The 19,236-nt window shown below is 44.0% G+C and overlaps 1 protein-coding gene across 3 annotated transcripts in view; it reads right to left on the bottom strand.

Annotated features, from left to right (window-relative positions):
- The window catches only part of tenm4 (teneurin transmembrane protein 4), a 934,100-nt gene that overhangs the window by 244,916 nt on the left and 669,948 nt on the right, over nt 1-19,236 (bottom strand). The gene's annotated exons all lie outside the window — the stretch shown is intronic.

Below are 19,236 nucleotides of genomic sequence, written 5' to 3'. Positions count from 1 at the left end.
GAGAGAGAGAGAGAGAGAGAGAGACAGACAGAGAGAGAGAGACAGAGAGAGAGACAGAGAGAGAGAGAGACACAGAGAGAGAGAGACAGAGAGAGAGAGAGACATAGACAGAGAGAGACAGAGAGAGAGAGAGAGACAGAGAGACAGAGAGAGAGAGAGAGACAGACAGAGAGAGAGAGACAGACAGAGAGAGACAGAGAGAGTGAGAGAGACAGAGAGAGAGAGGCCAGAAGCCAGAGAACTGTTCACGCATAGAAACATAGAAGATAGGAGGAGTAGGCCATTCGGCCCCTCGAGCCTGCTCCGCCATTCAATGCGATCATGGCTGATCATCCAAATTCAGTACCCTGTCCCTGCTTTCTCCCCATATCCCTTGATCCCTTTAGCCTTAAGAAATATATCCAACTCCTTCTTGAATATATTTAATGAATTGGCCTCTACTGCCTTTTGTGGTAGAGAATTCCACAGGTTCACCACTCTCTGGGTGAAGAAATTCCTCCTCATCTCTGTCCTAAATGGCTTACCCCTTATCCTTAGACTGTGACCCCTGGTTCTGGACTCCCCAACCATCGGGAACATCCTTCCTGCATCTAGTCTGTCTAGTCCTGTTAGAATTTTATAAGTTTCAATGAGATCCCCTCTCATTCTTCTAAACTCCAGTGAGCACAAGCCCAATTGACCCAATCTCTCCTCATACGTCATTCCTGCCATCCCAGGTATCAGCCTGGTGAATCTTCGCTGCACTCCTTCCATGGCAAGAACATCCTTCCTCAGATAAGGTGGCCAAAACTGCACACAATACTCAAGATGTGGTCTCACCAAGGCCCTGTACAACTGCAGCAAGACATCCTTGTTCCTGTACTCAAACCCTCTCACTACAAAGGCCAACATACCATTTGCCTTCTTAACTGCCTGCTGCACCTGAATGCTTACCTTCAGCGACTGGTGCACAAGGATGCCCAGGTCTCGTTGCACTTCCCCTTCTCCCAATCTATTGCCATTCAGATAATAATCTGCCTTCTTGTTTTTGACACCAAAGTGGATAACCTCGCATTTATCCACGTTATATTGCATCTGCCATGCTTCTGCCCAATCACCCAACCTGTCGAAATCATACTGGAGTTTTTCGGCATCCTCCTCACAGCACACACGCCCACCCAGCTTTGTGTCGTCTGCAAACTTGGAGATATTACATCTAGTTCCCTCGTCCAGATCATTAATATATATTGTGAATAGCTGGGGTCCAAGGACCAATCCCTGTGGTACCCCACTAGTCACTGCCTGCCACTCGGAAAAAGAGCCGTTTATTCCAACTCTCTGCTTTCTGTCTGCCAACCAGTTCTCTATCCAAGTCAATACCTTGCCCCCAATCCCATGTGCCTTAACTTTACACGCTAATCTCTTATGCGGGACCTTATCGAAAGCATGCCAGCCGTCTGTCCAATCGGGTCCGGTACCAGCTGCTTGTCACGATCGTATGTTTTTGCTGTATTACTAGTGTGTTATATTCCATCCTAAACTCCAATTAAACACAATATACCCACCATATTGGTTTGCACTCGATCCTGTTTACCAGAGATACGTCAATCTCTACACCTTATGATGGAAGGAAGATTATTAATGAAGCAACTGAAGATGGCTAGGTCCAGGACACTGCTCTGAGGGACTCCAGTCAATGGAGTGTTTTCCTCTTGACCCAAATTGACTTCAATTTTATTAGGGCTCCTTGATGCCTTACTTGTTTGAATGCTGCCTTGATCTTGAGGGCAGTTATTCTCTGCTGTCCTCTGGCAGTCAACCTTTGTGCTCATCATGCCTGCATCAAGGATGTGGTGAGATCCGGAGTAGAGTGTTTTGACAGAACTTGAACTGACTGTCGGTGAGTCGGTTGTTGTGAGTAGCTGTCACTAGATAGCACTTTTGATGACTCCTTCCATCACTTTGCTCACGGTTGGGAATAAGCTGATAGGAAGGTAATTGGCTGGGTTGGATTTGTCCTGCTTCTTCTGGACAGGATATTCCTGGGCCATTTTCCACATCGTCGGTTAGATGTCAGTGATGTGGCTGTACTCATTGTTGATAACTCAGTGTTGGTAACTCTTTCAGTCACTTTGCTGATGATTTGGATGAGGCTGATTAAGGTGGTAATTGGCTGGGTTAGATTTGCCCTGCTCTTTGTGGATAGGACACTCTGCTGGGCAGATGCCAGTGTCATAGCTGCACCGGAATAGTTTGACGAGGGGAGAACATAGGTCTGATGCAGTAAAATCATAAATGCATTTAAAAGGAACCATTTTATGATTCTGCTACACCTAAAACAAAATACCAACTGCAAGCATTCCTTTTGTTTTTTACCAGTAGAAAAACTACAGGTTCAATGGTCCACTTTAAAATGGCTTTTTCATATGTTCACTAAGTAATCATCTTCGTAAAATCATCCCAACTCCAGCCTTCTTAGCACGTTGATGAAAATAGTATTAATGCAGTGCTAGATAGAAAACATTCTGTGGACCTATTTCTTCATGCATTTTACTACACAATTGTGTTTTGATGGATCGGGGTGCAGTGAGACCCCGAATGTTCTTGGTGCCCAGGGCTTCAAGAATTCTTAATTGGGCTCTGCACAGCCCCAGTGTTTTCCCTTACTGATCAATAAAGGAAATTTCTGCTTCAGAAGAGAAAGAGTAATGAGAAAAATATTTTCCGTTTTGGATGACTGACCTTAAAATAAGCATGATTTTATCATGCTGATTTTAATTTATTTTGTTTTATTCTTTCCTCCCCCTCCATGAGGTACCTGGAATGTTTTCTACAATAAATGTGCTATATAATTGTGAATTATTGTTGTTGATTGACGTGCTCCTGGTCAGCTCTTTCAGGTTATCATACACATTGGGAAATGGTTCTCAGCCATATTTGGAATACTTCCAGTTTCCAATGTGTAAATAGACACTGTGCAGGGTTGTTGGGAGTTTGCAATATTTATGTCAGCAAATCTGGGAGTAAACATATTATCCCCCACATAATGAAAAATAACACTCATGTTTTTTGTCATTAACTGTGAAGGGGTAACTTTACAAGGCTCCACTGCCAAAACAGAGCCTTGCTCGAGGCAAGTGTGGGTTGGAGACTGTAGTGGAGCTTAATGAAATTATTCCTTATGTTTAAAATTAGACACACTAGATATATACACATGAATGACAGAAGCATTTAAAATAAAAGTAGTCAAACTGGAAGCATGGGTAGCAACTTAACAATTATTATATTGTAGGAATCACAAAGACTTGACTAATTCTGGATGATGCATGGGCATTCAGTGGGGCTACAGGACAAGGGGGGAGTTTGCCTTTTACGTAAGGGAGGTTAGCATAGTCAAGCCTGTACTGGAGGAAAAGCTGTGGTTTTAAATTCTCTGGCTAGAAGTGTGTAACAGGAAAAGAGTCGGGATACCATTTGAGACTTGCTACAACTGCCAGGCCAAAATAAAGGAAACAAGAAAAGGTAACGCTTCCAGCTCAATCTAAACTGCTATTGCCCCATCAGGTTAAATAAAAGGAAGTTTAACAAAGCTTGTAGGAAGATGGGGACGTGTGACCTCTAAAAGAGAGTTTAGAAGTGCCAAGAGAAAACCAGAAAGGGATGATCATGTGGCATGTATCATCAAACACCAAACACACATATTGTGTATTCTATAGGGTTTTGAGATCATAAGAACATAAGTAGGAGCAGGAGTAGGCCATACGGCCCCTCGGGCCTGCTCCGCCATTCAATAGGATCATAGCTGATCCGAACCTAGACTCACGTCCACTTCCCTGCCCTCTCCCCGTAACCCCTAATTCCCTTATCAGCTAGGAAACTGTCTATCTCCGTTTTAAATTTATTTAATGTCGCAGCTTCCACAGCTCTCTGGGGTAGCAAATTCCATAGATTTACTACCCTCTGAGTGAAGAAGTTTCTTCTCATCTCAGTTTTGAAAGGGCAGCCCCTTATTCTAAGATTATGCCCCCTAGTTCTAGTCTCACCCATCAGTGGAAACATGCTCCCCGCATCCACCCGATCAAGCCCCCTCACAATCTTATATGTTTCGAAAAGATCGCCTCTCATTCTTCTGAATTCCAATGAGTAGAGGCCCAACCTACTCAACCTTTCCTCATAAGTCAACCCCCTCATCTCTGGAATCAACCAAGTGAACCTTCTCTGAACTACTTCGAGAGCAAGTATATCTTTTCTTAAATATGGAAACCAAAACTGCACGCAGTATTCCAGGTGTGGCCTCACCAGTACCCTGTATAACTGCAGCAAGACTTCCCTGCTTTTATACTCCATCCCCCTTGCAATAAAAGCCAAGATTCCATTGGCTTTCCTGATCACCTGCTGTACCTGCATACTAACCTTCTGTGTTTCATGCACCAGGACCCCCAGATCCCTTTGTACTGTAGCACTTTGCAGTTTCTCTCCATTTAGATAATAACTTGCTCTTTGATTTTTTCTGCCAAAGTGCATAACCTCACACTTTCCAACATTATATTCCATCTGCCAAATTTTTGCCCACTCACTTAGCCTGTCTATGTCCTTTTGCAGGTTTTTTTTATGTCCTCCTCACTCACTGCTTTCCCTCCCATCTTTGTATCGTCGGCAAACTTGGGTACGTTGCACTCGATCCCTTCCTCCAAATCGTTAACATAGATTGTAAAGAGTTGCGGTCCCAGCACTGACCCCTGCGGAACACCACTTGTTACTGATTGCCAACCAAGAATGAACCATTTATCCCAACTCTCTGTTTTCTGTTAGATAGCCAATCTTCCACTCATTCCAGTATATTGCCCCCAATCCCGTAATTTTTTATCTTGTGCAGTAATCTTTTGTGTGACACCTTGTCAAATGCCTTTTGGAAGTCCAAATACACCACATCCACTGGCTCCCCTGTGCCACCCTGTTTGTTACGTCCTCAAAGAATTCGAGCAAATTCGTCAAACATGACTTCCCCTTCGTAAAACCATGCTGACTCTGTCCGATTAAATTATGCTTATCCAAATGTCCTGTTACTGCTTCCTTAATAATGGACTCCAACATTTTACCAACCACAGATGTTAGGCTAACAGGTCTATAGGTTCCAGCCTTTTGTCTGCCTCCATTTTTAAATAAGGGCGTTACATTAGATGTTTTCCAATCTGCTGGGACCTTTCCTGAATCCAGGGAGTTTTGGAAAATTACCACCAATGCATCCACAATCCCGACCACTACTTCTCTCAAGACCCTAGGATGTAAGCCATCAGGTCCAGGGGATTTATCCGCCTTTAGTCCCATTATCTTACCGAGTACCACCTCCTTAGTAATTTTAATTGTGTTTAGCTCCTCCCCCCCCTAGCCCCCTGTTTGTCCAGTGTTGGGATATTTTTAGTGTGCTCTACTGTAAAGACTGATACAAAATATTTGTTCAGCGTTTTTGCCATCTCCATGTTCCCCACCACTAATTTCCCGGTCTCGTCCTCTAAGGGACCAACATTCACTTTAGCCACCTTTTTCTTTTTACATAACTGTAGAAACTCTTGCTATCTGTTTTTATATTTTTTGCTAGTTTACTTTCATAATCTATCTTCCCTTTCTTAATTAATCTTTTAGTTATTCTTTGCTGGCTTTTAAATGCTTCCCAATCTTCTATCCTCCCACTAGATTTGGCTACTTTATATGCCCTTGTTTTCAGTCGGATACTATCCTTTATTACTTTACTTAGCCATGGATGGCTGTCTTTTCTTTTACGCCCCTTTTTCCTCACTGGAATATATTTTTCTTGAAAGTTGTGAAATATCTCCTTGAATGTACACCGCTGCTCCTGTACCGTCTTACACCTTAATCTATTTTCCCAGTCCACTTTAGTCAACTCTGCTCTCATACCTTCATAGTCTCCTTTATTTAAGCTTGGTACGCTGGTTTGAGAGTGTTGTGTCCGTCAGTAGTAAGACACAGACTGCAGGAGAACGGTACAACAGGTGTTTACTCAACGTGGCTCACTCTGGAACTGAACTGTACAGATTACTACTCAGTGCTATATACAGATGTGGTTACTGCCGGTACTGCAGTATACATGAGCTGTAAAAAGTAGTTCCCCACTTAAAGGTATATACATTACAATTCCTCCCCTTTTAGATTAACAGTACCATAACACTCATTTAACAATTAAATATCAAACTAATTACAATTAACACTTTTAACATACAACGTTAGCTGAAAATAGTTCATTTATATATTCAGTCTTTGGGGAGGCTTCCTGATCCTTTCTGGATAGCGCCTTTCCCGAGTGTCTTGCTCTTGGTGCGGAGGCGATTCTGGCCCCCTGTCGTCAGTTGGTTCATCAGCTTCCGATGCTACTGTTTCTGGGGTAGATGCGACCTGTACGTCGGGTTCATCACCAGGTACGTATGGGCGAGGCATGGGGTTGACTTGTTCCTGTGACTCTAGGATCTGGTCAGCATGGCGTCTCACGATGTTCTCCCAAACGTCCACTGTGTACATTAGTGGCCCCGGCCGTGTGCATATCGTTCCTGGCTGCCATTTTTCTGTTCGGTAGTCGTGGGCCAAGACTGGTTGCCCTACATTGAAGCTCCTTGTTGGCTTCTCATGGATGTGCTGGAATTGCTTACTCTCAAAATCTCTTCGTACGTTTGGTCTGAGCAAATCCAGGCGAGATCTTAACCTTCGGTTAAAGAACATCATGGCCGGGGCCTGGTTGGTGACTGCATGTGTCGCATTCCGGTAGGCGAACAGGAAATTGTCCACCTTATGCTGCAGCGGAATGTTGTCATTGTACATAGCCTTTATTGCCTTCTTAAAGGTTTGTACGAACCTCTCAGCCAATCCATGTGTGGCTGGATGATACCGGGTGGATGTGTAATGCCTTACCCCATTCTTTTTCATAAACCTCCGGAACTCTTCGGACACAAACTGTGGTCCGTTATCGGAGCAAATCTGTTCTGGCAAGCCATTCCTGGCAAAAATGGTCCGTAGGACTGCAATAGTTTTCTCCGTGGTGGTGGAGGACATTTTGATGACCTCAGGCCATTTCGAGTGTGCATCCACGGCTATTAAAAACATTGAGTCCATGAATGGACCAGCAAAATCAATATGCACCCGTTGCCATGGAACATAAGAACATAAGAAATAGGAGCAGGAGTAGGCCAATCGGCCCCTCGAGCCTGCTCCGCCATTCAATAAGATCATGGCTGATCTGATCCTAACCGCCAATCTACTATCACAGAACCATCTCCTGAATCTAACAGAATTAGACACACGAAATAGGAGCAGGATCAGGCTACACGGCCCCTGGGCCCGCTCCGCTACCCACAGGGCCATGTCCGATCCGAACCTAGACTCATGTACAAATTCCTGCCCGCTCCCCGTAACCCTTAATTCCCTTTACTTCTAGGAAACTGTCTATTTCTGTTTTAAATTTATGTAATGATGTAGCTTCTACAGCTTTTTGGGGCAGCATATTCCATGGACCTACCACCCTCTGAGTGAAGTAGTTCCTCCTCATCTCAGTTTTGAAAGAGCAGCCCCTTATTCAAAGACTATGCCCCCTAGTTCTAGTTTCACCCATCATCGGGAACATCCTCCCCGCATCCGCCCGATCCAACCCCTTCACAATCTTATATGTTTCAATAAGATCGCCTCTCATTCTTCTGAACTCCAATGAGTAGAGTCCCAATCTACTCAACCTCTCCTCATATGTCCATCCCCTTATCCCCGGGATTAACCGAGTAAACCTTCTTTGTACTGACTCGAGAGCAAGTATGTCCCTTCTTAAGTATGGACACCAAAACTGTACGCAGTATTCCAGGTGCGGTCTCACCAATACCTTGTACAACTGAAGCAATACCTCCCTATTTTTATATTCTATCCCCCTAGCAATGAAAGCCAACATTCCATTGGCCTTCTTAATCACTTGCTGCACCTGCATACTAACCTTTTGAGTTTCGTGCACCAGGACCCCCAGATCCCTTTGTACTTCAGTACTTTCCAGTTTCTTGCCATTAAGATAATAACTTGCTCTACGATTTTTCCTGCCAAAGTGCATAACCTCACACTTTCCAGTATTATATTCCATCTGCCAAATCTCTGCCCACTTACTTAGCCTGTTTATGTCCCCTTGCAGGTTTTTTATGTCCTCCTCACTCACTACTTTCCCTCCCATCTTAGTATCATCTGCAAACTTTGATATGTTACACTCGGTCCCCTCCTCCAAATTGTTAATATAGATTGTAAAGAGTTGGGGACCCAGCACTGACCCCTGCGGAACACCACTAGTTACTGATTGCCAGTCTGAGAATGAACCATTTATCCCAACTCTCTGCCTTCTGTTAGATAGCCAATCCTCTATCCATGCCAGAATATTACCCCCAATCCCGTGATTTTTTATCTTAAGCAATAATCTTTTGTGTGGCACCTTGTCAAATGCCTTTTGGAAGTCTAAATACACTACGTCCACTGGTTCCCCTTTATCCACCCTATATGTTACTTCCTCAAAGAACTCCAGCAAATTTGTCAAACATGACTTCCCCTTCATAAAACCATGCTGACTTTGTCCTATTAAATTATGATTATCCAAATGTCCTGTTACTGTCTCCTTAATAATGGACTCCAAAATTTTACCTACCACAGATGTTAGGCTAACCGGTCTATAGTTTCCAGCCTTCTGTCTACTGCCCTTTTTAAATAAAGGTATTACATTAGCAGTTTTCCAGTCTGCCGGGACCTTTGGTGAGTCCAGGGAGTTTTGGAAAATTATTACTAATGCATCCACAATCCCTACCGCCACTTCCCTCAAGACCCTAGGATGTAAGCCATCCAGTCCAGGTGATTTATCTGCCTTGAGTCCCATTATTTTACCGAGTACCACTTCCTTAGTGATTTTGATTGTGTTTAGCTCCTCCCCCGCTATAGCCCCCTGTTTGTCCAGTGTTGGGATATTCTTAGTGTCCTCTACTGTAAAGACTGATACAAAATATTCATTCAGTGTTTTTGCCATCTCCATATTTCCCACCATTAATTTTCCGGTCTCATCCTCTAAGGGACCAACATTTACTTTAGCCACCCTTTTTCTTTTTATATAACTATAAAAACTCTTATTATCTGTTTTTATATTTTTTGCTAATTTACTTTCATAATCTATCTTCCCTTTCTTAATCAATCTTTTTGTTATTTTTTGCTGTCTTTTAAAGTTTTCCCAATCCTCTATCCTCCCACTAGATTTGGCTACCTTATATGCCCTTGTTTTTAGTCGAATACTATCCTTAATTTCTTTATTTAGCCACGGATGGCTGTCTTTTCTTTTACACCCTTTTCTTCTCAGTGGAATATATTTTTTTTGGACGTTGTAAAATAACTCCTTAAATGTACACCACTGATCATGTATCCTCTTACCCTTTAATCTATTTTCCCAATCCACTCTACTCAATTCCACTCTCATACTTTCATAGTCTCCTTTATTCAAGCTTAGCACGCTTGTTTGAGATCCAACCTTCTCACCCTCTAATTGAATATGGAAATCAACCATGTTGTGGTCACTCATTCCAAGGGGATCCTTTACTAGGACATTTTTAATTAATCCTGTCTCGTTACACAGGACCAGATCTAAGGTTGCTTGCCCCCTGGTCGGTTCAGTTACATACTGCTCAAGAAACCCATCCCTAATACACTCAATGAACTCATCCTCAAGGCAGCCCTGCCCAATTTGATTTGTCCAATTAATATGATAGTTAAAATCCCCCATAATTATAGATGTTCCCTTATTACAAGCCTCAACTATTTCCTGATTGATACTCCGTCCAACAGAGTTACAACTGTTCGGAGGCCTATAGACTAGTGGTTTTTTCCCCTTATTATTCCTCACCTCCACCCAAACTGTTTCATTATCCTGATCTTTTGACCCAATATCATTTCTCTGTATTACAGTGATTCCTTCCTTTATTAACATAGCCACCCCACCTCCCCTTCCTTCCTGCCTGTCCTTCCTGATCGTTAAATAACCTGGTATGTTTAATTCCCAGGCATTGTCACCCTGCAGCCATGTTTCTGTAATGGCCACAAGATCATACCCATATGTAGTTATTTGGGCCATTAACTCGTCTATTTTGTTACGAATGCTACGTGCATTCAGATAGAGAACTTTCAAAGATGTTTTGTGACACTTAGTTCCTGCTTTTGCCCTTTTTATTACTTTACCTTTTACTCCATACCTTCTGCCCCTTCCTGACACGCTCTGGTTTTTAATTTCCCCACTGCTACCTAAGTCTATGACCTTTTCTGTTGTCATGGAGATGAGGGCCACTCCCATGGGTGTAGAGGGGCATGTGGTGGTGCATTTTGGACTTTCTGGCATCCTGAGCAGCTCTTGGTCAGGTCCTCAATTTGGTTATCGATTCCCAGCCACCACACATAAGCCCTGGCAAGGCTTTTCATTTTTACCCCTCCCAGATGACCCTCATGAAGCTCATTGAGCACTCTATCCCTTAACTTGGGTGGAATTACCACTCGGGATCCACACATCAAGGTCCCCCAGCACACTGACAGCTGTTCTCTTCTTGTCGAGAATGCTGGCAACAGTGAGTCGCCATGTGCTGGCCATCCCTTCACCGTCAAATCATATACCCGAGACAGTGTCGGGTCATTTCGGGTCTCCTGTTCTATACGAGCGTTAGTTACCGGTAGGTATTCAACTATAGTCGAATGAAATATTTCGACAGGATCCACTGCTGGTGCTTCCTCCGCAGTTGGCAGTGGCAGGCGTGATAGCCCATCAGCATTTCCGTGCTGTTTCGTGCCCTTATATTCAATCTCATAGTGGTGCGCCCCTAGAAAGAGTGACCATCTTTGTAGTCGTTGCGCAGTCATCACCGGAACGCCCTTCTTCAGATTAAAAATGGAGACAAGAGGCTGGTGGTCAGTCAGCAAGGTGAATTTCTGCCCGTGCAGATAGTGATTGAACTTTTTCACTCCCCACACTAGGCTGAGGGCCTCCCTGTCAATCTGGGTGTAGTTACGCTCGGCTGAGGTTAGTGATCATGACGCAAAGGCTATTGACCTCGCTGAGCCGTCCGAGAATTTGTGCGACAGCACCGCTCCACTGCCGTAGGGTGACGCATCACACGCCAACCGAATTGGTAGTGCTGGGTTGAAATGGGCCAATACCTCTTTCGATGTGATTAGTGTTTTGCTCTTCTGGAAAGCTCGTTTACATTCGTCACTCCACTTCCATGGCACCCCAGTTTGCAGTAGGGTGTTCAGTGGGTGTAGTACTGTAGACAAATTTGGCAAGAACTTATGGTAGTAGTTTACCAGCCCGAGGAACGACCTCAGTTGTGACACGTTTTCCGGTGCTGGAGCCTTGACTGCTGCCTCAATCTTTTCCGGGGACTTATGTAACCCCTCTTTATCGATAACGTGGCCACAATACGAGATCTGTTTTTTAAAAACTCACATTTGGGGCGGTTAACTCGGAGCCCATATTCCTTCAATCTAGTGAGCACCTGCTCCAGGTTGGCGAGGTGATCACTGTCATTTTCGCCCGTGACCAGGATGTCATCCAAATAACACTGGGTCCCTGGGATCCCTTGCAGGACTTGTTCCATTGCCCTTTGCCAAATAGCCGGGGCTGATGTTACCCCGAATACCAGCCGGTTGTATTGGTGGAGAGCTTTATGGGTGTTGATTGTGAGGTATTTTTTTTGATGCTTCTTCTACCTCCATTTGCAGATATGCCTGGGCCAGATCAATCTTAGTGAAGCGTTTCCCTCCAGATAGCGAGGCAAAATATCTTCAATCCGCGGAAGTGGATATTGTACGGTGTGAAGGACTGGGTTCACTGTTACCTTAAAGTCCCCACAGATGCGAACCTTCCTTGGTTCCCCAGGCGTGCTGCTCAACGACTTTTTCATCACAGGGACGATGGGTGTAGCCCACTCACTCCAGTCTACCTTGGACAGTACTCCTGAACGTTCCAAACTCTCCAGCTCTGCTTCGACGGCTGGGCGGATCGCATAAGGTACCGGTCTGGCCTTAAAAAATTTTGGGCTTGCGTTTTCTTCGATTTTAATTGTTGCTGTCATGCCTTTTAGTGTTCCGAGTCCTTGCTGGAACACTTCTTGTGCGTCGGTTAGGATCTTTGACAGTCGCCCAGGTGTGACGTCGTCATCCTTTTTGGCAGCCACAGTCAGTGCTTGTATGGAATGCCAATCCAGCTGTATTTTCCAGATCCATTCACGTCCCAGTAATGGTGGTCCTCCATCTTGCAATACATACAGGTCTAGTTTTGGTGTTTCCTTACCGTTATATATAACGGTCACCCTTATTTTTCCTTTGGGGTAGACTTTTTGCCCCGTGTACGTCTTCAAAGTAATTTTTGTGTCTCTCAAGGGTATGTGTGAGAATAGCCGCTCGTAGTCCCGTCGGTTTATGACTGGTAGGGCTGATCCTGTGTCGAATTCCATTTTTACCTGCTATCTTGAGAGTGACCCAAATGGTTCGGTGATCCTCCGTTTTGATCACATTATGTAGTTTCAGACAACTCAGCTCCCTGTTTTCGGAGTCTGTATCACTCTTTTGTTCATCTGAACTATTCTCCATCACCTTATGTTACTTCTTGTACTTTTCTTTTGGAGATTTCTTATTGCTGGTTTTCTTTCCCGACCTGCAGACTCATGCTATGTGTCCTACTTTTCCACACTGTCTGCACACTTTGTCTTTGAACCAGCAATCATTGTGGTCGTGTGTTGTTCTGCCGCAGCGATAGCACTTCTCTGTTCTGTATGACATTTCGTTTGTGCCATATTCTTGCGGTCTCTGTTGTATCTCTGCAGCGCCCCGTGCTGCTGCTTCATATGATACCGCAATGCTGAAAGCCTTGTCCAGCGTAAGGTCCTTTTCAGATAAAAGCCGTTTCTGGGTTCCTTCACTTTGAAGCCCACACACAAACTTGTCCCTTAAGGTATCTGACAGTCCCGTTCCAAACTGGCAGTGTTTCGATAGTTTGTGCAGTTTTGTTAAATATTCAACATTGCTTTCATCCTTATGCCGGTTCCGTTTGTGAAACTTGAATCTTTCTGCTATCAGCAGCGGTGAGGGGTTTAAATGTTCCTGTAGTATCGTCACTATGTCTCCAAAACTCTTTTCCACTGGCTTCGCTGGGGTTGCTAGATTTCGTAATGAGCCATACGTCTTTGCACCCATTAAATTTAACAATACCGGCGCTTTCTTGTCATCTGACACCTCATTTGCCTTGCAGTATACCTCTATTCGTTCGACATATGTAGTCCAATCTTCGACTTCATTGTCAAATGCTGTGATACTGCCACTCTTTGGCATTTTGGGTGTGGTTTAAAATGGCGTCTCCCGCGCTTTCCTTCCTCCCCCGCTGCTGCCAATGCTGCTCTCGGCGGTCCTCGTGGCAATGGCGGCGCCCTGTAGGTTTCGTGCGCTTCTCCTGCACTGCTGCCAACGCCGCTCTCGGCGGTCCTCGTGGCAATGGCGGCGCCTCGCGGGTTTCTGTGCGTCTCTCTCCCTCTCCTCAACGCTGCTCGGCCCCTGAACACTGGCTGCGCACTGTGCGCTCTGCCCTCTCTCTCTCTCCCCCATCGACGCTGCTCGGCCCTTTGCTGTGCCGCTCGGTCGGGCTCTAGCCCGCCGCTGTCCGGGAAGGGTCTGCGCACTACCTGTTGCCAGCCCGTTTCGCTGGACCACCATGACTGGAAAGCCAAGCCTGTCTCTCAACAGCCTCCCCCGCAATTCTCGAGTCTCTGCTGGATGACTGGGCTGTTGCCCATGGTCGACGCCCGTGTCTCTGGCCTTGACCTCCAATCTACTGGTCTCCAGGAACAAATCCCTGGGAGGTGATGTAGAGTTGCAGGTAGGATCGAATTTGTCTCATCGCCAATGTTGTGTCCATCAGTAGTAAGACACAGACTGCAGGAGAACGGTACAACAGGTGTTTACTCAACATGGCTCACTCTGGAACTGAACTGTACAGATTACTACTCAGTGCTATATACAGGTGTGGTTACTGCCAGTACTACAGAATACATGAGCTGTAAAAAGTAGTTCTCCCCTTAAAGGTATATACATTACAGAGATCAAACTCTCTCACCCTCCAACTGAATTTGGAATTCAACCATGTTATGGTCACTCATTCCAAGGGGATCCTTTACTAGGACATTTTTTTTATTAATCCTGTCTCATTACACAGGACCAGATCTAAGATTGCCTGCCCCCTGGTTGGTTCAGTTACATACTGCTCAAGGAACCCGTCCCTAATGCACTCTATGAACTCTTCCTCAAGGCTGCCCTGCCCAATTTGATTTGTCCAGTCAATATGAAAGTTAAAATCCCCCATGATTATAGCTGTTCCCTTATTACAAGCCCCAACTATTTCCTGATTTATACTCCGACCAACAGAGTTGCAACTGTTAGGAAGCCTATAGACTACGCCCACTAGTGACTTTTTCCCCTTATTATTCCTTATCTCCACCCAAACTGTTTCACTATCCTGATCCTTTGACCCAATATCATTTCTCACTATTGCAGTGATTCCATCCTTTATTAACATAACCACCCCACCTCCCTTTCCTTCCTGTCTGTCCTTCCTAATTGTCAAATACCCCTGTATGTTTAGTTCCCGGTCATGGTCACCTTGCAGCCATGTTTCTGTAATGGCCACCAGATCATACTCATGTGTAGTTATTTGTACCGTCAACTCGTCTATTTTGTTACGAATGCTGCGTGCATTCAGATAAAGAACTTTTAAATATGTTTTGTGACAATTTATTGCTGCTTTTACCCCCTTTACTACTCTACCTTTATCTTTATACATTCTGTCCTTTCCTGACATGCTCTGGTTTTTAATTCCCCCACTGCTACCTTGCTCTATTGCCTTCTCCGCTGACATTTTTATTTTTCGCTCTCTTGAAACCTCCCCCCCACTAATTAGTTTAAAGCCCTCTCGACAGCCCGAGATATTCGATTTGCCAGGATTCTAGTCCCAGCACTGGCCAAGTGAAGTCCGTCCTAACGGAACAGCTCTCTCCCATCCCAGTACTGGTGCCAGTGTCCCAAGAAGCAAAACCCATTTCTCCCACACCAGTCTTTGAGCCACGCATTTAACTCTCTGATTTTATTTACCCTAGCCAAATTTGCTCGTGGCTCAGGTAGTAATCCAGAGAACCTTGTGGTTCTGCTTTTTAATTTGGCCCCTAGCTGCTAATACTCCCTCAGCAGAACCTCTTTCCTTGTCCTATCTATGTCGTTGGTACCAACATGGACCACGACAACTGGATCCTCCCCCTCCCACTCCAAGTTTCTCTGCAGCCCAGATGAGATGTCCTTAACCCTGGCATCAGTAAAGCAGTAGTTCTTGATAGGCTCACGACATAGAAAACCAATAAATCCTCTGGGAGAGGTTTTTGAGAGTCAAGGGAGAAGCGCTGTGAAAGACTGACAAGTCATGTTGAGGGCATCAGTAACACTGAGAAGGTTCTTACAACTGGAGAGAAAGGGTGGCAGAGCCTTACATGCCTGGCAATAGCAATCAATTAGCCTGCCCTCAACTTCTGGAAAATCAATGGAATCGATAAGTAGAAGTAGAACGATGGAGTACCTGTTTGAAAAGAATCTAATCAATGACAACCAAAATAAAAATTAAATAGTCTTTATTGAAGGGATGAAACCTTAAATTGACAGGTGAATGCCTTATGACACAATGTACCAAGACTTCCAGACATACCACATGGGAGACTCCTTTACAACCCAAGGTCAGCAAATATCAATGATATGGATTAATAACTGGCTAAAGGGAGGGATGTAGAGGGTCATTGAAAGGAGAGTTTGGTCAAAATGGGGGGGGGGGGCGGGAGGGGGGAAGAGATATTAGTTAGATGTCCTGAGATCCATACTTGGATGCCTCCTGTTCTTGGTATGAATTGTATTTGTAATCCATGTGTTAGATAGTTCATTGGCAGGTGACATTAAGCTTGAAGGAGAGTGGTTGCAGAGGAGGTAGACAAGATCTTACAAAGGGAGCCTAATGGTGTTTGGACCTGGAGTGGTTGATGGCAAATTACATTCTATTCAAATAAATACAAAGCACTGCAGAATGAAGTAAAAATACAAAGTGTTTGGAACAAGGAGTGAGAGAGCTTGCCAAGGGGGAAGGAGTGTTTGTTGCTCATTAATAAATAAAATAAACATTATGTTGGTGTATATTACCAAATCATTTGAGCTCCTATCCCTAAGAAGCTGTACAGTGTTCTGGTTGGGCTACTTGAGGAGCACTGTATATAGTTCTGGAGGGCAATGAGGCTTATCCTCTTTTTAGAGGGATGAACAATGAGAACTATTAGGAAAGCAAAGAGAGGGCATGAAAAAATATTGGCAAGTAAAATCAAGGAAAATCCAAAGATGTTTTATAAATACATTAAGAGCAAGAGGATAACTAAAGTAAGAGTAGGGCCAATTAGGGACCATAAAGGTAACCTGTGTGTGGTAGCGGAAGATATGGGTATGGTTCTTAATGAATTCTTTGCGTCTGTCTTCACAAAAGAGAGGGACGATGCAGACTTTGCAATCAGGGAGCAGGAGTGTGAAATATTAGATGAAATAAACATAGTGAAAGAGGAAGTATTAAGGGCTTTAGCATCTTTGAAAGTGGATAAATCCTCAGGCCTGGATGAAATGTATCCCAGATTGTTCAGAGAAGTAAGAGAGGAAATAGCAGAGGCTCTGACCATCATTTTCCAATCATCTCTGGCTACAGGTGTGGTGCCAGAGGATTGGAGGACTGCTAATATGGTACCGTTGTTTAAAACGGGAGAAAGGGATAGACCAAGTAATTACAGGCCAGTCAGCCTAACCTCGGTGGTGGGAAAATTATTGGAAAAAATTCTGAGTATCAGTATTAATAGTCATTTAGAAAGACACGGATTAATCAGGGACAGTCAGTATGGATTTGTTAAGGGAAGGTCGTGTCTGACTGACTTGATTGAATTTTTTGAGGAGGTAACAAGGAGGGTCGATGAGGGTAGTGCATTTGATGTAGTCTATATGGATTTTAGCAAGGCTTTTGATAAGGCCCCGCATGGCAGACTGGTCATGAAAGTAAAAGCCCATGGGATCCAAGGCAAAGTAGCAAGTAGGATCCAAAATTGGCTCAGAGGCAGGAAACAAAGGGTAATGTTCAAAGCGTGTTTTTGTGACTGGAAGGCTGTTTCCAGTGGGGTTCTGCAGGGCTCAGTACTGGGTCCTTTGCTTTTTGTGGTATATCTCAATGATTTGGACTTGAATGTAGAAAGTATGATTAAGAAGTTTGCAGATGATACAAAAATTGGCCATGTGGTTGATAATGAAGAAGAAAGCTGCAGAGTGCAAGAAGATATCAATGGACTAGTCAGGTGGGCAGAACAGTGGCAAATGGAATTCAATCTGGAGAAGTGTGAGATAATGCATTTGGGGAGGGCTAACAAGGCAAGGGAATATACTATAAATGGTAGGATACTAAGACATGCAGAAGATCAGAGGAACCTTGGAGTGCATGTCCACAGATCCCTGAAGGTAGATAAGGTGGTTAAGAAGGCATATCTTGCCTTTATTAGCCGAGGCATAGAATACAAGAGCAGGGAGGATATGCTTGAACTGTATAAAACACTAGTTAGGCTGCAGCTAGAATATTGCGTGCAGTTCTGGTCACCACATTACAGGAAGGATGTGATTGCACTAGAGGGGGTGCAGAGGAGATTTACAAGGATGTTGCCTGGGCTGGGGAATTTTAGCTGTGAGGAAAGATTGGATAGGCTGGGGTTGTTTTCTTTGGAACAGAGGAGGCAGAGGGGAGACCTAATTGAAGTGTATAAAATTATGAGGGGCCTAGATAGAATGGATAGGAAGGACCAATTCCCTTAGCAGAAGGGTCAATAACCAGGGGGCATAGATTTCAAGTAATTGGTTGGAGGTTTAGAGGGGATTTGAGGAGAAATGTTTTCATCCAGAGGGTGGTGGAGGTCTGGATCTCACTGCCTGAAAGGGTGGTAGAGGCAGAGATCCTCATCACATTTAAAAAGTAGTTGGATATGCACTTGAAGTGCCATAACCTGCAAGGCTACGGACCAAGTGCTGGAAAGTGGGATTAGGCTGGATAGCTCTTTGTCAGCCGGCACGTACAAATGTGCCAAATGGCCTCCTTCTGTACTGTAAATTTCTATGATTCTATGACTGACTAGCTAAATTGTGGTTCTTCATTCTTGAAAATCAAGGTCTAAGTTGGAATATTAAATGTTTCGGTTGGACAGTACAAAGGTATGCAAGATACTTAATGGGAAATAGAAGGTAACCTTGCAACAGTACTTTACAGTCAAGGTAGCTGCAGAACGCATTCAAAGTTGTGAAGAGAAAGTTCAGTTAAAAGGTCAGGATGTATTATTTTTATTTACATAAAAGAGGATGAATAGCTGGAATGGTCTTCTGGGAAACTGGTTGAGACCAGTACGCTCAAGTCATTTAAGAAATAGCAAGACGTCATAATGGGGAAAGGGTAGGAATTTCATTCCGGAAGAATGAAATCAAATGGGTCAACAGGCCTTCTTTATCCAAATCTCTCTTGTGATTTTATGAAACCCATCATTGCTCAATACACAGTGCTACTCATAGGAGGTGTTACCAAATGAACATACAATGATGAGGGCATATAGTGATTGAATACACTAATTCCAGGTCATCATATAGCATTGGAAATAACTACAGCTATAGGCAAGCAAGGGAGGTAATATCCACAACATTGATGTAACCGGAGTTACAGCACAATCTATTTAAAATGCTTAGATTTTTGCCAGATTCTGAATTACAAACTACGTGGACCACTTGCTGTATTACTATGGAGACAGAATTTTTTTTTGGGGGGGGGGGGGGGGGGCGGAGGGCATGGAGTCAAAAATTAAAGTTATAAAACAAACCCATATCCCACAGCAGTCATCAAGGTTGCAATACTCCAGAGAAAATTTTTTTCAAAGAAGGTGAAGAAGATATTAAAGAACAGATCCTCCAGGGCACACAGCACAATCTGTAACAAGGTTTTTCTACTAATGTGGGTAAAAAAGGATTGTAAAATATTTTTAGTGATGGATAGGTATGCCAGATCCCAGCAGTATCAAGGAGTTTTATTTTGGGGAGGTCACACCTCAAAATAAAAACATAAGAAATAAG

The sequence above is a fragment of the Somniosus microcephalus genome, chromosome 10, assembly GCF_052327205.1.
Source record: "Somniosus microcephalus isolate GS21.2 chromosome 10, FLI_Smic_1.0, whole genome shotgun sequence".
NCBI classification, from domain to species: Eukaryota; Metazoa; Chordata; class Chondrichthyes; order Squaliformes; family Somniosidae; genus Somniosus; species Somniosus microcephalus.
Note: the sequence above shows the minus strand (reverse complement) of the source record. Positions and strands in the feature narration are given on the sequence as shown.